Below are 16826 nucleotides of genomic sequence, written 5' to 3' on the forward strand. Positions count from 1 at the left end.
TTGACGTTTGTTATTTTAGGCTTTTCCGACGCCCAAGTTGCAGAAAAAAAAAAAAAAGTAAATTCACAAATGTTAAATAACAGAAATTCCCTCGTAATTCAAAAATAAGTTTATTTTTTGTTTTAAAGTAGATTGAGCTTATAATATTTAATATGAAGCTGTACATAAATATTGTAGAAATCATATTACATGAAATCCATAAAATTATACATTTTAAACAGTGCTATAATTTAAATAATCAGTCATTAAACTGATTAATTCTTGAGTTTTTGGGGAAGACAACTTCATTGTTTTAGGTTTAATCTACTTAAATCTGTGAAAACTATTACGTTAACTTAATCGATTTGTGCTGGGACAACATGAAAAAATTATGTGGAACCCAGCATTTTTAAAGTGTTTCAAAAAACTGAATAAGATGTGAAAATAGGCTTGTGTTGACGAAGATGGACACTAGAAATAATTATTCATTGGACTTACTAAATTTTTAAAATCTATATGGGCTGAATTTAAATAAACCGTAAAATAACCGTAATTTTTTCCCCCATAAAATAACAGCCGTTAAATTTTATAAATTTACCTTAAAAATTAAAAAAAAAATTAAATTAAATTAAAAAAATAAAAAAAAATTAAAAATTAAATTACAGCAATTTACCATAATTACAAATTCACAGGAAATGTATGTAATTTGATGTTTGTTATTTCAGTTTTTTTCCAACAGCCCGGCTGCCAAAAAGAAGCGTAAAATGACGAATGTTAAATTACAGAAATTTCCCATAATTCGAAAACAAGTTGTTGTTTTTTTTTACAGTAGAGTTTCTGTATTTTCTTGAGCTTATAATATTTAATTTGGAACTGTACTCTGAAAAAAAAAATGATGTCTGCAAAACAATTTTTTTGTGTTGAATTTAAGCAAACAAATTAAATTGAATAAAATTCTACTTAATTTGTTTGTTTAAATTCAGCCCAAATAAAATGTTTACAGCCACATAACCTAAAAAAAAAGAGTAAATCCAAGGAATCATTTCAGAATAATTTTTTGTTCATAAATATTGTGGAAAGTTACATAAAATCCCTAAAATTAGACATTCTAAACAGTGGTATATTCCAAATAAACTGATTATTTCTTGAGTTTTTTGGCGTGAAAACTTCATTGTTTTATGTTTAATCCACTTATATTTGTGAAAACAATTAAGTTAACTTAATTGATTTGTGTTAGAACAACATGAAGAAATTATGTGGAACCCATCATTTTTACAGTTTCAGAAAACTGATTAAGAGACCTGATGAAAACAGGCTTGTGTTTATATGATGACGAACACTGAAAAAAAAAATATTCATTGGATTTACAAAGTTTTTAAGGTAAGTGGTTTGGAAACAATCTATATGGACATTTAATGTGTTCAATTGTTTAATTACAGCACATATACATTGTTTGCTACCACTTACCTTAAAAAAATGTATGTTTTTTCAGTGAAGGTTTGTGCATGCTGGACACTTGTGTGGCAGTGGCGGACATGGGTTGATATCTGGTGAAAAAGGATGAATTGATGAATTCCAGACCAAGTCCACCTGCTACCCTGCAGTCCTGCTGTGATCATGGTGTGTGAGGCTTAAAACGCCACACTTTATTATTTCGCATGCATAGAGTTTGAACCTGCTCTCAAAAAAATAAAAAGTAAAATTAGAAGAGGTGGTAGATTTTGTTCATCTGAAAGAGTTGTAAAGTCAGAAATCATTCTAATAAGCTGATTTGGTGATTTAAAATATGCATTTTATCTACATTGAAAGAATTTTGTCACTTTGTAATTTTAATTTTTTTTTAGGATTCTTTGATTAAAATGTAAAATTATTTAATTTTGTTTTTCCTGAAACAGTAAACATGTTTTGTCTGTTATTTCAAATTTATTTGCAGGTAATCTATGTTTTCTTAATTTATTAGAATTAAAAATAAACAATGTAATAGTGACTCATTCTCACAATTCTTTCTTGTAAACATGGAATTGTGAGAGATAAAGTCAGAATTGTCTAATTTAATGGCAGAATTGTGAGATATAAATCATAAGAATAAGATGTAAAGTCATAATTGCAAGATAAAGTCAGAATTCTGAGGTGAAAAATTAGAATTGTTGAATTAAAAGTCTAAATTAAAGAGATATAAATTCAGAATTGCTAGAAATAAAAATAATTAGAAGATGCTAAGTCAGAATTGCAAGATCTGAAGTCATAATTGCAAGATATAAAGTCAGAATTTTCCAATTTAAAGTCAGAATTGCAAGATTTGAACTTAGAATTACTAGAAATAAACTCGCAATAAGAAGATGTAAACTCAGAATTGCAAGATATGAAGTCAGAATGGTGAGAAACTTTGAATTGGAAGATAGAAACTCAAAATTAGAAGATATAAAGTCAAAATAGCGAGATGTAATAATCAGAATTGTCAAATGTAAAGACAGAATTTAGAGAAGTATAATTAGAATTGTGAAATGCGAAGAACTGTTCCAGAAAGTGGCTAGCACAAAAACAGAAGCCAAAAAAAAAATAAATAAGTAAATAACAAGGTGAGAATGTGGTTAAATTTGAAAACGTGGAAAAATCAGATAAGGGCTTTTTTTTCTGGATTGATTTTTAAAACTGTCAGTTGGGTTTAGGCATGTAGGTGGGCGCTGGTCAATCAGTGCTTTTGAAAACACTATTGGTTGGGTTTATTGATGGGAAGTTCGGATCATTTTACTGACTCGGATCTTTGAGTCTCGTTCATCGAGATGAACGAATCATTTTTTGAGTCATTTTGTTTATTTGGTTCAATTTGCCAAAATATTATTAAAATGTTACAAATTGCTTACAAACACATCTACACCTTGCACAAAAGGTTGATCACACGTCAAATAATTCATAAATAGAATACTATTTACCTGCTCTTTTGTCTATAAAGGTATTGTTGTCTCTTTGCTCAGCTCACCTCTTCATGTCTTCAAATGTAAGTGGTTCGTTCATGTTACACTGACAGCTATATAATCTTAACCAATGTGCACAGTCTGCCTCTAAACGCATATGATTGGCCCGTGAGGAACGAATGACTCAAACCCAACAGAGGACTCAAGAGATAAACGGATCAATTATTTTTCCGGCTCTAAACGCATATGATTGGCTTCCGCCTTTCCACCATGAACAACCCAAAAGACTTGAAATGAACAAAACCACCTGCACAAATGTGCACACCCGCGGATGAACGAATCACTCCCTGAGAGGACTCGTAGTTCCCAAGACATATTGAAGATTCATTCAAAATGAAAAAATCGTTTAAGAGCGACCCATCACTAGTTGGGTTTAGGGAAGGAAGAGGGTGGGTGCAAAAAACGTAGCTCCTGGGACATATTCGGCATTCTCCAGAAATGTATATAGAGATACGTTTTCAGAATGAGCCAGGGTTAGTGCTTTCCTTACTTTCAGTTTTTATCTTGTCTTGTTTTTATCTAAGTCCAAATGTCTAGACATTCTTAAATCCAAATCTGTCAATTTAGACTTCCCAAAATTGTGAAGACAAAAGTCAGAACTATGAGCAATTAATTAATATTAAATATTAAATTAATTAATATTTGTATAAAGTATAACAGCTTTGTTGAACAATAATATTAATTTCTTTAAAAAATATTGTACTGAACCCAAACCATTGAACATTAATATACTCCAACTATACTATAGTTTACTAGTTATAGTTAACTTTACTATAGTTCCAATAACTACAATGGCATTCTATTCAAACTAATAGTAATCAGTATTCATTTAATCATTCATTTTTCTTTGGCTTACTCCCTTATTAATCGGGGGTCACCACAGCAGAATGAACCACCAACTATTCCAGCATATGTTTTACGCACCAGAAGTTCTTCAAGTCGCAACCCAGTACTGAAAAACACTCATACACTCTTACATTTACACAAACTCATACACTACAGCCAATTTTAGTTCATCCAATTCACCTACACAAGGGGTGTTCAAACTCAGCCTTGAAGGGCCGGTGTCCTGCAGATTTTCACTCCAACTTGCCTCAACACACCTGCAGAAATGTTTCTAGAAAGCCTAGTAAGAGCTTAATTAGCTAGCCCAGGTGTGTCTGATTGGGGATTGAACTAAACTTTGCCGGAGACCGGCCCTCCAGGATCGAGCTTAGACATGCCTGACCTACACCATATGTCTTTGGAATGTGGGGGAAACTGGAGGACTCAGAGGAAACCCAGAAAACAAGAGGAAAACATGCAAACTCCACACAGAAATGCCAAATGGCCCAGACAGGACTCGAACCAGCGACTTTCTTGCCGTGAGGCGACAGTGCTAACCACTGAGCCATCCTGTAATCAGTATTAAATATACAAAATAATGATATTAGTAATCAGTATTAAAAGAATAGATCGGAAAGTTATGAAATTCATAAAGGAACAAGTTTAGACAGCCAGTCTACGCTTTATATTATCAATGTTTTTAAACTTAAGCCCTGTTTCCAAAGGCACAGATGGTTGAGGACTATATTACAGAAAAAATGATGATTCACCACTGGAAAATCTGCACACAGGGAACTTCCTGCTAATGGGCGACATTCATATGAAGACCATCCAGCGAAGCGCATTTGGCAGTGAGGTCATTATATAAGTTAACCAAATTAAAGTTGACGTTCCTCTTATTTCCTCTGTTTTGCTTTCAGCCAGAGTTTTTGCCTGGATTAGTTGGCGTACCAACTGTTCCCTCACGGTGCAGTCCAGAATGCTTGTGTAACATTAGTTTTGGGGGCGAAGTGTTGCGTAATTTTTTTTTTGAACACAAGGTAATAGCTGACCACAGAGCTTATGGATCACGTGCGCAGGGGACGAAAAGAAACTCTGGCATATGCAAAGGTCTCGCTGGACAAAACTGCACCAGATGAGACAAGTGAAGGTCAATTCAAATCACTGCTGTGTTTTTTATACATCACAAAATGAGATTTGATGCTTTCGAGTTAGTTAATAAAGCTGTATTGGGCACAGATGTGGGAAGCTGAATTGCTCTGCATCCTTTGGGGCTAATGTTCTTGTGTTCATCTATTAGGTTGTATTCACTCATTCAATATTTTACCCGCATGTGAAGCATTGAGGGCTTTTGATGCCAGCTATTTCTTATGGAAACAAGTATCGACATACAGTGGGAAAATGAGTATTGTCGTGTTTTTTTTTTCCTGGGAATAATATTTCTAAAGAAGGTGTTGACGTGGAATTGAACCGGATTTAGGTAGAAACCCAAACAATACAAAAAAAAAAAAAAAGAAATCTGAAAAATGTGTAGGATTCTTTTACAGACTTCACCAGAGTATAAAAATCTTGATGATTCTATGGGTCTCGTCTATCGAATCTGATCTTTATTTTGTATTTTCTATTAAAGTAATGTCAGGTGATTGGTTGGGCTATTCTACAGCTTGATTTTCATTCTTTGAAAGCATTTATGAGTTTCCTTGGCTGCGTTTTGAATCATTGCCTTGCTGAAATGTCCACTCTAATTTCATCTTCATCATCCTGCTAATGTAGATGTTGGACTAAAGCAGCTAATATTCATTTATATAGACAAAGGTCAGAAGGTTGCTGAAGAACTACTGAGAGATTTCAGCTGCTGTCTGGTCTAATACTGTGTTGCTACACCTCCCGTTCTTCATGTGTTCAGTACTTTTTCCTTGCGTCATTATATTTTATTAACCTTATTTGTAAGCTAATTAGATTTACTTTCTTTGGATTTTTGCATGGATTTTTGGTTGCTATCAACATCTGGTGAAAATTTCAAAACAACGGTAACTTTAGAAATATGTTTTCTGAAAAAAATGGTGATGTGTTTAGTACTTATTATGTCCGCTGTATAATGAAAAACTATTAAATACCAACACAATCTCACAGCAATTAGTAACTTTTTGATTTAGTGGCTAATCCGTATGAATTCTTACAATTTAATTCGTACAATTTAGTAAGATTTGCTTATCCCCCAATGACAGTTGGAAATGAATGACATCCGTTCTGTCGTTTGTTGTGTGCAGTGGAAATTAGGCTTCAGGCTGCATGTGGGAGAGAGACTTCTGTACGAGGACTGGGCCAGGGAAGGCCGACGGCATCACCTGCAGCTTGTTGAGAAGAGTAGGGACGGTACAGTATGGACACACGAGAGTCTAAAAAAACTCCAGTTACACACAAAAAAGTTTCTAGATTTGTCGCTAGTTGCTCTTTTGAAAATTTGTTGCTAGGAGGGTCTGAAAAGTCGCTAAATATAGCGACAGTCGATAAGTTGGCAACACTGGCCAAGGAAGAAGATTAAGGTACACTGACAGGCACGTGGAAATGGTGGGCGTGAAGGATTAACCTTAAAGGCGCAGTTCACAAAAACCGTTATCTGATGCTCAGAGCTATAAATAGAAACCTCTGAAAGGTATAAAATAATCTAATGGGTGTTTTGAGCTGAAACATTACAGACACATTCTGGAGACACAAAAGACTTGTATTAAATCTGGAAAAAGGGGTAAGCTGCGTGCCCTTTTTAAATGGCTTTTAGTGTGCTGGTGCTATGCAGTTGTTAAGGTTTTCTGAATGCTTTTCAGTGTGTCGCTGTCTTTTTCTAAGTTTCTGTACTGAATGGTTTTAAATGTCTTTTGCAGTTCCAAGGGTGTTGCTAGGTGGCTGTGTTGGGCAACTGGTAAGGTGTTTGGGTTGTTGTTTTTAGTGTGTTGCTGTTGCTATGCAGTAGGCAGGTAGTTTATAAGTTGTTCTGGGTATCCAGAAGGTCATTGCTGCAGTTTCTAATGTATTCTGAATGGCGTTTAGCATTAATTTGTGGTTGCTACATTTTGTTTTGTCAGTTGTTGCTAGGTCATTTTATCAGTAGTTGCTCTAGATATGGCACAGATCTTTAAGTCAGGCTCACCTTTACTTACAATACAGATGATACATTTGTGTCTATGATGGCATCAGCCTGAAGTAATATACATATTACCTCTAATAAGATGAGAAAAGTCTATGCAGTGTGTTAGCAGCTGAGGATGTGGTTCCTCTGCACACACATACATATTGCTTTTTGCCTTTTTCACAATGGCAGGAACATTTTCCAGCTCAGATTCTTTAACTGTAATCCTGTTTCAGACCTGCCTTGCATCGTGGGCTGTTGTGTCTGCATTATGGCCTCTGGGGGAATAAAGTACTATTACTCTGATTCTGTCTTGCCATGTCAGAGCAGCAAAAAAAACGAACAGCAAACAGAGGACGATCCTGTGTTACTTTCAGTTCGACCTTGTGCTACTTCACATTCAATGTTTTGGGCACTCGTCAGGGCAGTTTCACCTCAACTGCACTGAATATGAATCTGTTATCTGGATTAGGGGAATTACAGCTGATCTCTTTGAAAGTTTGCGATGTGCTTTGATAGTTCACCCCAAAGCTCCTTGAAGAAAGACACAGCATTGTCATTCATCAATCATAAGCACTGAAACATCCAAAAAATGACTACTTTTTAGGACATCTTTAATTCCAACCCAGGCTCATTCTGATTACGTACCCCTATATATTTTTGGAGAGCACCAAATACGTCCCAGGACCTATGTTTTTTTGCAGTTTTTGTTTTTGCAAATCTGCCAGAGGCTGCTGTGTTGGCTTTTTCAGATTTCCAATTTCTCTTGCCAGTGCCATTCGTGTCTGCTCTTCTCACGTAAATCCACCAGAGGCTGCTATTGAGTGACTGACTGACTGACTGACTGACTGACTGACTGACTGACTGACTGACTGACTGACCGACTGAGTGACTGACCGACTAACCGAAGATCCCCCACTCACCCCTTCCATAAACCCAACCGATAGTGTTTTAAAAAGCACTGATTGACCAGTGCCTACCTACTTCCCAAAACCTAACTGACAGTGTTTAGAAAAGCAACCCAGAAAAAGAAAAGCCCTCATGACAGCCTGATTTTTACCACATTCTCACTGTTATTTATTTGTTTGCTTTATTTTTTGGCTTTTGTCTTACCTGCTTTCTGGAACCGTTCTTTGCCAGACTCTAACTCCATCATCACGGTCAACTCCTCTCTGCGCTTCCAATTCTCTGATGTACGTGGCGAGCCACTTGAAAAACTGGTAACAGTGAAAAAGCCATCCATATTGAGGTATTCGGTCAGCTGGTAAGCACAAAAAGGAATGGCGGCATACTGTAGAACCATATCGTTCGTTTTAAAGACAAAATGCAGCCACATGTTCCTCTGGCTATATAATTTGCGATCTCCGTGAAATAGATATAGGGCTACGTTTTCAGAATGAGACTATGTTGCTTAATGCAAGACTATAAATAAATCTCTTCCAGCATATCTCAGCTAGCACAGCTACATTGTTAAATAATACTTTTTTAAGTTGTAAAACTGTTCTGATGGCCATTTTATCCTACCTAACCTTCTTACATAGCTATTTCATCTCAAAATAATGAAGATACAGTATATACTGTTGGACATTTTATTTATTTATTTATTTTTGGTAAATTACTGGCAGGACTGTTGCCAGCATGTTAAAGCAACTGCCCCTTTACAGTAAATTTACCTGTAAATTAGTTTTACAGTATCAGGGCCCTACTGCAGTTTAAATTACAGTAAAAAAGCCTTACAGCTAACTCTTTTTACAGTACATTCCCTTTACCACATTTAAATTTATAGGACGTATGACAATTTTTACAGGACTTTTACTGTAACTCATGTACATTTTACACTAGCAGTACAACACCTTTACTTTTAGTATTTACTATTGTACTATTAAATTTAATCAATTCCAAACAAGCGATGATTATGTACAACAATATTTTTTGTTAGTTATTGTTATTGTTATTGTTACGATAACCAGCGATCGTTCTCCAGAGATCGCTGGTTTCCACTATACTTGAACTTCACTTCCACATTTCCCAGGACTACATATTCATACATGCACTTTTTCCCAACACGCACGCCTGGTCATTCATCTATCCTGATTGCAATCACCAGCTGAACCTTGTCACAGACTGATATCACACCATACTTAAGCCACACATTAACGCTTCCAGTTTGCCGAGTCTTGTTTGCTTTCAAGTGACATTACAACTCGTTTCCCTGTCTTGTTTCTCCGAGTTAGACCCTAGCCTTGGATTCACTGTTCTCCTGTTTAGCCGCCTGCCTTTTGACCTGTTGCCTGTTTATTCGACTACGATTCTGGACTGCCTGCATATACCTGTTAACACCTGATTTGACCATTGCTTGCCTGATGCTGAATAAACCTGCATATTGGATCTTACCTTCTGTTGTGAGTGTCACTCCCCCCAGTCGTTACAGATATCATTTGTATTTTAAATGGTTTACAAAAGTATGTTTCATTCATCAATCTTTTTAAATAAATTTAGTGATACAAGATGTAAATTCACATTTTTTTACATTAACTTTCTCACTTTTGTCTTTAACTACAGTAGCAGTTCTTGATTACTTTGATTACACTAGAGTACTGCAAATTGTTAATATGCACTAAGTTAATGCAAAAAAAAAAAGTAAACTACCCCCAATGCAGTGCTTTTACCAACATAGGCTTATTTTGAAAACGTAGCCCCATATACATTTCTGCAGATCATGAATTATGTAGCCAGAGGTATGTATGTCTGATTTTTATCTTTAATACCAATGCTACGGGGCGATATGTCACTGTTCGTTTTCACGCTTACCAGCTGACTGCTCATGTCCATATGGACCGCTTTCCCGCTGTATCCAGTTTGTCCATTGGCTTGTAGCATATATCAGCAGACTTGAGGCGCAGAGAACAGCTGACACTGATGACAGCTGACAAAGAACGGATTCAGAAAGCAGGTAAAACAAAAACAAAAAGCCTCTGGTGGTTGTACATGAGAACAGCAGGTATGAATGGCTAATCTGCGATTTTAAAAAGCATACACAGTGGCCTCCGGTGGAATCGTGAAAACAAATACTGCAAAAAAATTGTAGCTCCTGGGACGTATTTGATGCTCTCCAGAAATACATATAGGGCTGCATTTTCAGAATGTGCCTGGGTTGGCTATTGCAGTAATGAACTGTAAAGAATGGATGTTTTTGCAGTAAATAACAGTAAAATTGCAGCAAAGTCTAACAGTGTATATATTTCAAATGAAGAACTTCTTGTTGTTAGTGACACCAGTGGTGGTTAAGTGAACTGCAGCCTGAATTCAATGCATGTTATGCACGTTTTGCAGCCCTTTTTTACTCTTCACTTAAAAGTAAAAATAAATTTAAAAAGACTAAATACATGCTATTTGATATGCTGACAGATGAATGTGTAAATGATGAGGTAATTACAATAACATCATTATGATAGCTGGACGACTCAGTGGTTGGTACTGTCGTCTCACAGCAAGAAGGTCGCTAGTTCGAGCCTCAGCTGGGTCAGTTGGCATTTCTGTCTGTAGTTTGCATATTCTTCCTGTGTTGGCGTGGGTTTCCTCTGGGTGCTCTGGTTTCCCCCACAGTCCAAAGACATGCGCTAAAGGTGAATTAGATAAACAAAATTGGTCGTCGTGTAGTGTGTATAGATAGTTCGAAACACTGGGTTGTGGCTGGAAGTGCATCCGCTGTGTAAAACATATGTTAAATAAGTTGGTGGTTCATTCCGCTGTGGAAACCCCTGATAAATAAAGCGACTAAGCCGAAGGAAAATGAATGAATGAATGTTTCGATAGCTTTATTAGGGAGTATATTTAAGACTATACAATATATAGATATTGTTACATGAGACTATGGTTTAATTTAATCCCTTCTCTTTGCATGACATATTGATTTGGACACAAGGGCTGTATCCTAAAAGGGTATATGCACTATAAGTCTTAGTAATTTTGGTCATTCAAATAAGGTCTATGCAAATGTGCATGTCATATGGCTGCAATGAAACCTAACTGCAAAAATAAGACTTTAAAATATTTGTATGAGCAAGAAAAAACAGATAGCACTGAAAGATGTTTCACTGAATATGCATGCTGTTAGGTTCTACACATTACATCCTCTGTAATATGAATTCAGAATGGTCTGTGATCTTGTTTATTCACCCTTGTCCTCCGCTAGTCCTGGTTTGCTAATGATGGATGACTTTACTTCAGATGAAACTGAAGGTCAGTTCCGGGCCAGATCTCTCCTTGTGAAGTCAGACTCTTCCTCCCAAATGATTCAAGCTGTGGCCGACTCGCGCATCCACGAAAATACTGTAAGTGGTGTGGACTAAAGCAATCAAGTGGGCTCATTGCGTATGGATTTATCCACCTTGACAGAGGGGGCAAAAGGGAAGCATCAGGGCATTGAAAATGAAATTGTCCTTCCAGCAGCCATGAGGCATTACCTCTAATGAGAGGACATTAGTTCAGCTGGAGAAAGTCAAGAGGGAGAGCAACTCACACTAAATAGTTGCCTGGGTGTTGTTATGGGGTTTCTAAAGTGTTGCTATGTTGTTGCTAGATTGTTCTGGGTTGCTTGGGTGTTGTTGTGGGGTTTCTGAAGTGTTGCTATGTTGTTGCAAGATTGTTCTGGGTTGCTTGGGGTGCTGTTATGCGGTTTCTAATGTGTTGCTATGTTGTTGCAAGATTGTTCTGGGTTGTGTGGGTGTTGTGTGGATTCTAATCTGTTGCTATGTTGTTCCAAGATTGTTCTGGGTTGCGTGGATGTTATAGGGTTTCTAATGTGTTGCTATGTTCTTGCAAGATTGTTCTGGATTGCTTGGGTGTTGTTATGTGTTATGCTATCCGCTTGTTAAGTGGTGACATGTTTGTGACATATGTAATACTGTTTCCGGGTCCAAGCCGCCACTCATTTGAGTGGAGAAATTATTCGTTTATGATCAGGTTTTATTCCTATCACACAATAAAGTTAATTTTATATAAAACCATAGTGTACACAACAATCTCTGGGCTTGCTGCATATCAAATACCAAAAATTTAGCAATTTATAAAAAAATTATCACTTTCTGGCCATCGAATATTAGACATGGACATATATACTGCGATTGTGATTTCCGAAAGCCTTAAATCGCTTTGTAAACGTTTATTATTACCATTTCATGAGCCTCCCCATTCAGTTGAATAGAGCGCTTGGACCCGGAAGCCGCTTCGCGTGACGTCACACTCAACAAGCGGATACTTTAGTTAAGTTGTTGCTGTGTTGTTGCAAGATTGTTCTGGTTTGGCTTTGTGTTATGGGGTTTCTAAAGTGTTGCTATGCAGTTGCAAAATTGTTTTTCGGTTGCCTGGATGTTGCTAGGTGGTTGCTAAGGGATTGCTATAGTTACTACAGTTTTATGGGATGTTCATGTGGGATTATTTATAAAATGAGGAACTTACTTGAGCAGGAAAAAAGTTGAGAGAGATAAACTCACAGCATACGATTGCCTGGGTGTTGCTAGGCAGTTGCTATGTGATTGCTAGATTATTCTAGGTTGTTTATCAAACATTCCTTCCAGTGTGACAACATTACTTGAGCTGGAGAGAGATTGTTCTGTGTGGCCTAGGTGTTGTTATGGGGTTTCTAAAGTGTTGCTATGTTGCTGCAAGATTGTTTTTGGTTGCCTGGATATTGATAGATGGTTGCTAAGGGATTGCTATAACTTCTACAGTTTACGGGATGTTCATGAGGGATTATTTATAACTTGAGGAATGTACTTGAGCAGGAGAAAGTCGAGAAAGAAATAGACTCACAACAGACGGTTGGTATGGAGTCATTATGTTGCTATATGGTTGCTAAGGGTTGTTCATGAGGCATTGTGAGCAAAAAAACAAGAGGGCTGAGAGAGTGAAAATAATAGGTGGTTGCCTATGTGTTTCTATGTAGTTGCTAAGGTGTTACTACAGTATGTGGTTGCTAGGGTATTGTTACTGTATGTGGTTATGAAATAGCAAGAAATAAAAAAGGAACTTGCAGCATGATATTGCTTGGGTGTTGCTGTACAGTTGCAATGTGGTTGAAAGATTGTTCTGGATTGTTTATAAGTCCATTACTTGAGCTGAAGAAAGCCAAGACAGAGAAGCTCACATTTAGGGGATTGCCCAGGTGTTGCTAGGAAGTTGCCAAGGTGTTACCAAGCAGTGGCTGAATTGTTCTGGTCTGTTTGTGAGGCATTACCTATACTGTAACATGAGGGCTTTACCTGAGAAATTTGAGAGAGAAGCTTATACGGTAGGAGGTTGTCTGAGTGTTGCTTTAAGGTTGCTAAGGGTTTGTTATGTAGTTGTTAGGCTGTTTTGGGTCATTCATGACGCATTGCCTACAATGTGAGCACATTACTTGAGCTGGAGTCTGTGTGGTTTCTAGGTCGTTGCTTGGTGATTTCTGATAAAGGGAGAGAGAAATGCTAGCATAAAATGAAAGCAGAAATACGAATAAGAATGAGGTGAACAGACAGCCAGATAAAGACACAACCTTGGTCAATTCTTCATGGTCACTTAATCTCCCAGAGTAAGAGCTTGTCTGTCTTTAAAGGGATCTGTGACTCAGCTCAGCTTCAGTTAGAGTTAGTAAACACTAATTAAACTGCCTTGGCCATTGTCTCGTCTCTCCTCACCTGCAGTGCCAGTGTTCAGAGGCTTGCTGTAGTCCAGCCATATACAGAAATGAAAACCCTCAGTTGTTCTATCTGCCGCTTTACAATTCATTCACATTCTGCAGTTACGTAATGACATTTGAGGGTGACGCAGTGGCGCAGTAGGTAGTGTTGTCACCTCACAGCAAGAAGGTCGCTGGTTCGAGCCTCGGCTGGATCAGTTGGCGTTTCTGTGTGGAGTTTGCATGCAAAGACATGCAGTACCGGTAAATTGGGTAGGCTAAATTTGTCCGTAGTGTATGTGTGTGAATGAGTGTGTATAGATGTTTCCCAGATATGGGTTGCAGCTGGAAGGGCATCCACTGCTTAAAACATATGCTAGATAAGTTGGCGGTTCATTCCACTGTGGCAGCCCCAGATGAATAAAGGGACTAAGCCGAAAAGAAAATGAATGAAAGAAAATTAAATGAAATTACATTTGTCATTCAGGTTAAATACATCCCACATAGCAAAATATATCTTGCCCAGATCTGGCCCATACAATCAGCTTTTGCTTGGCCCACATGCCGCAGTGAATTACGGTACATGACTGGACCAAGTCTGGCTTCCAGTCAAGGGCCAAACATGGATCACATCTGGGCCAAGTATCAGCCAAGTTAGTAACATATAACTGAGCCAGATATGTTGGTGTGTCACAACTGCAATGAAATTGATAAACCAATGAATCATTGCACTTTAGGCATGCTTTGGGCATGCTTTTTCTCGAATTGACCTGATTGGTAGAATTTTTTTCTTTATTTGAAAATAATAAAAATGTATTTTAAATGTGGGTCAAGATAGGCCAAACTTACATGGCCCGCATAGCAATTCTTAACATCTGGCCCAAGTACTGTGTTCCGCCTTAAAGACAGAGCCACCTCTGCCAAACCAGGGCCATGTTTGGCCCACATGCTGTATGCCAGTGCCGGATAAATTCCTGCTGTGCCTGATTTATGCCAAATCTGGGCCAGAATTCCTTGCTACCTGGGATCCTTCTTATACCCCAAAGCTGCCACCTCAGTTATATACAGTAGTGTATAAAGTATATCTTAAATATTAACAGTTGGGTTTTACCTTTTTTTAATCCATTTAGGCAATCTCTGGGTCTAGCAGGAACACTTAACTTAGCTTATCTTAGCATAAATCATTAAATCATAATAGACTATTAGTATCTCGCTCAAAAATAATGGTTTAGTAAAGTTAAACAGTCGAGTTTTACAATTTTTTAATCCATCCAGACAATCTCTGGGTCTGGCAAGGGGAATTTTAGCTTAGCATAGATTATTAAATCATATTAGACCATTAGCATCTTGCTCAAAAATATTGGGTTAGTAAAGTTAAACAGATAAGTTATACTATTTTCAAATCCATTCAGCCAATCTTCGGGTCTTTAGCTTAGCTTAACAAGATCCATTAGCATCTCACTCAAAAATAATGTATTACTAAAGTTAAACAGTTGAGTTTAGCTGTTTCTGAATCCATTAAGACATTCTCTGGGTCTTGCATGAGCATTTTAAGCTTAGCTTAGAATAGATCATTTAATCAGAATAGACCATTAGCCACTTGCTCAAAAATGATGGGTTACTAAAGTTAAACAGTTGAGTTTTACCATTTTTGAATCCATTTAGGCAGTCCCGCCTCTGGCTGGAGTACTTTAAGCTTAGCTTAGCATAGATTATTGAATCAGATCAGACTATTAGCATCTCCCTCAAAAATAATGGGTTAGTAAAGTTAAACATTTGAGTTTTACTATTTTTTAATCCATCCAGACAATCTCTGGGTCTGGCAAGAGCACTTTTAGCTTAGCTTAGCATAGATCATTGAATCAGATTAGACTCACTCAAAAACAACAAAAGATTTTTCCCATTTAAAAGTTTACCCTTTTGTAGTTACATCATGTATTAAGACCAATGGGATATGGTTCCATCCTAATAAACAAGGAACTTTGCTGCTGTGCTATGGCTGCAGCAGGTGCAATGATATTATACAGTGTTTAAAATAGTCCCAAGCTAGTTAACCAGAATGAGAAACGGAATGAGAGTATAGTTCCTAGCCATATCAACCTAAAACAGCAAATTAAAATTTTCCATTTGTCCTAATATAAAAAAAAAGGGTTTGCACAGAAGAGTCCAACTTTAAACAGGAAAATGATCACATCTTCTTGGTCAGTTTTGAGTGAGATGCTAATAGTCTAATCTGATTCAATAATCTATACTAAGCTAAGGTAAAAGTGCTCCAGCCAGACCCGGAAATTGGCTGAATGGATTTAAAGATGGTAAAACTCATCTAGGGGAGCTGTAAAATGAGCTTATTTACCATAAAAGTGGAGTGTTCCTTTAACATCTTTCATCTCACCTTTTAATTTTTCCCGACTTCCTTTCCTCCCATCCTCATTTCCTTTCACCTTTCTCTCTATCTTGCAGGACCCCTGGGGCCAAACCTTGCTGTCTCAGCAGAGAAGGAGGCTGAATATGTGTGAAAATCAGGATGTTCCCTGTCGCGTCTCTCATTAGCACATACTGTGGCCGCTTAGATATAACGTCTTAGACGCACAAGTCTGAGCTCACGAACACAACCGAGAGGATCAGCCTTGATTATACATTTAATGTAAAAATAGCAGAAAGCGCTGAGGGGCAGAACAACCTGGACGTCCTTGTGGAGCAGAATAAATATGGAAATATTAATAGTAACCAACAGCTTCATCATGTGAATCTGCTTTTTTTTGTTGTTCGGTTACAAACACAACACAAATTCACCTGAACTATAGGGGGACAAAAACTCATTAGGGTCTTATTTTATTTGCTGTGGTTATTATTTGCTGCTTTCCATCTGCTCTAACTGTGAAATAAGGCTCTGAAGAAAACAATTTCTGCTCAAAACTGATTTTAATATTTTACCATTGTCAGAGCTGGAGGCGCTAATTTAAATTTTAATAGATCTCAGTGGACCTTGAACAACAGTGAAATAAACCAGTTTTGTTCAGAGACAGCTGTGCAAATATGAGTGACTGGGGATAGGATGGATAGGATAGAATGAAATAGATGCACTATAACGGTATGTTTACATAGCATTTTCATATGAAAACAGAAAACTTTTATGCATTTTGGATGTTTTGGATCAAAGGTCTATAGACAGTGTTTCCCAACCCTGTTCATGGAGGCACAACAGTACATTTTTCAACATTGGCTCATTCTGAAAATGTAGCCCTGTGTACATTTCTGGAGA

At 37.2% G+C, this 16826-nt stretch overlaps 1 long non-coding RNA gene across 2 annotated transcripts in view; it reads left to right on the forward strand.

Moving 5' to 3' along the window:
• LOC141379990 (uncharacterized) overlaps nt 1–16582 on the forward strand; it is a 221111-nt gene extending 204529 nt beyond the window's left edge. Inside the window, exons 3-4 of one of the 2 annotated variants that reach the window (XR_012397179.1) lie at nt 6050–6155; nt 16025–16582. This is a non-coding gene — a long non-coding RNA (uncharacterized lncRNA). Of the gene's footprint in view, nt 1–6049; nt 9536–16024 lie in introns of those variants that run through there. The other variant, XR_012397178.1, reaches the window with a different exon arrangement.
• Nucleotides 16583–16826: the final 244 nt, after the last annotated feature.

Source organism: Danio rerio, chromosome 21 (assembly GCF_049306965.1).
Source record: "Danio rerio strain Tuebingen ecotype United States chromosome 21, GRCz12tu, whole genome shotgun sequence".
NCBI lineage: Eukaryota > Metazoa > Chordata > Actinopteri > Cypriniformes > Danionidae > Danio > Danio rerio.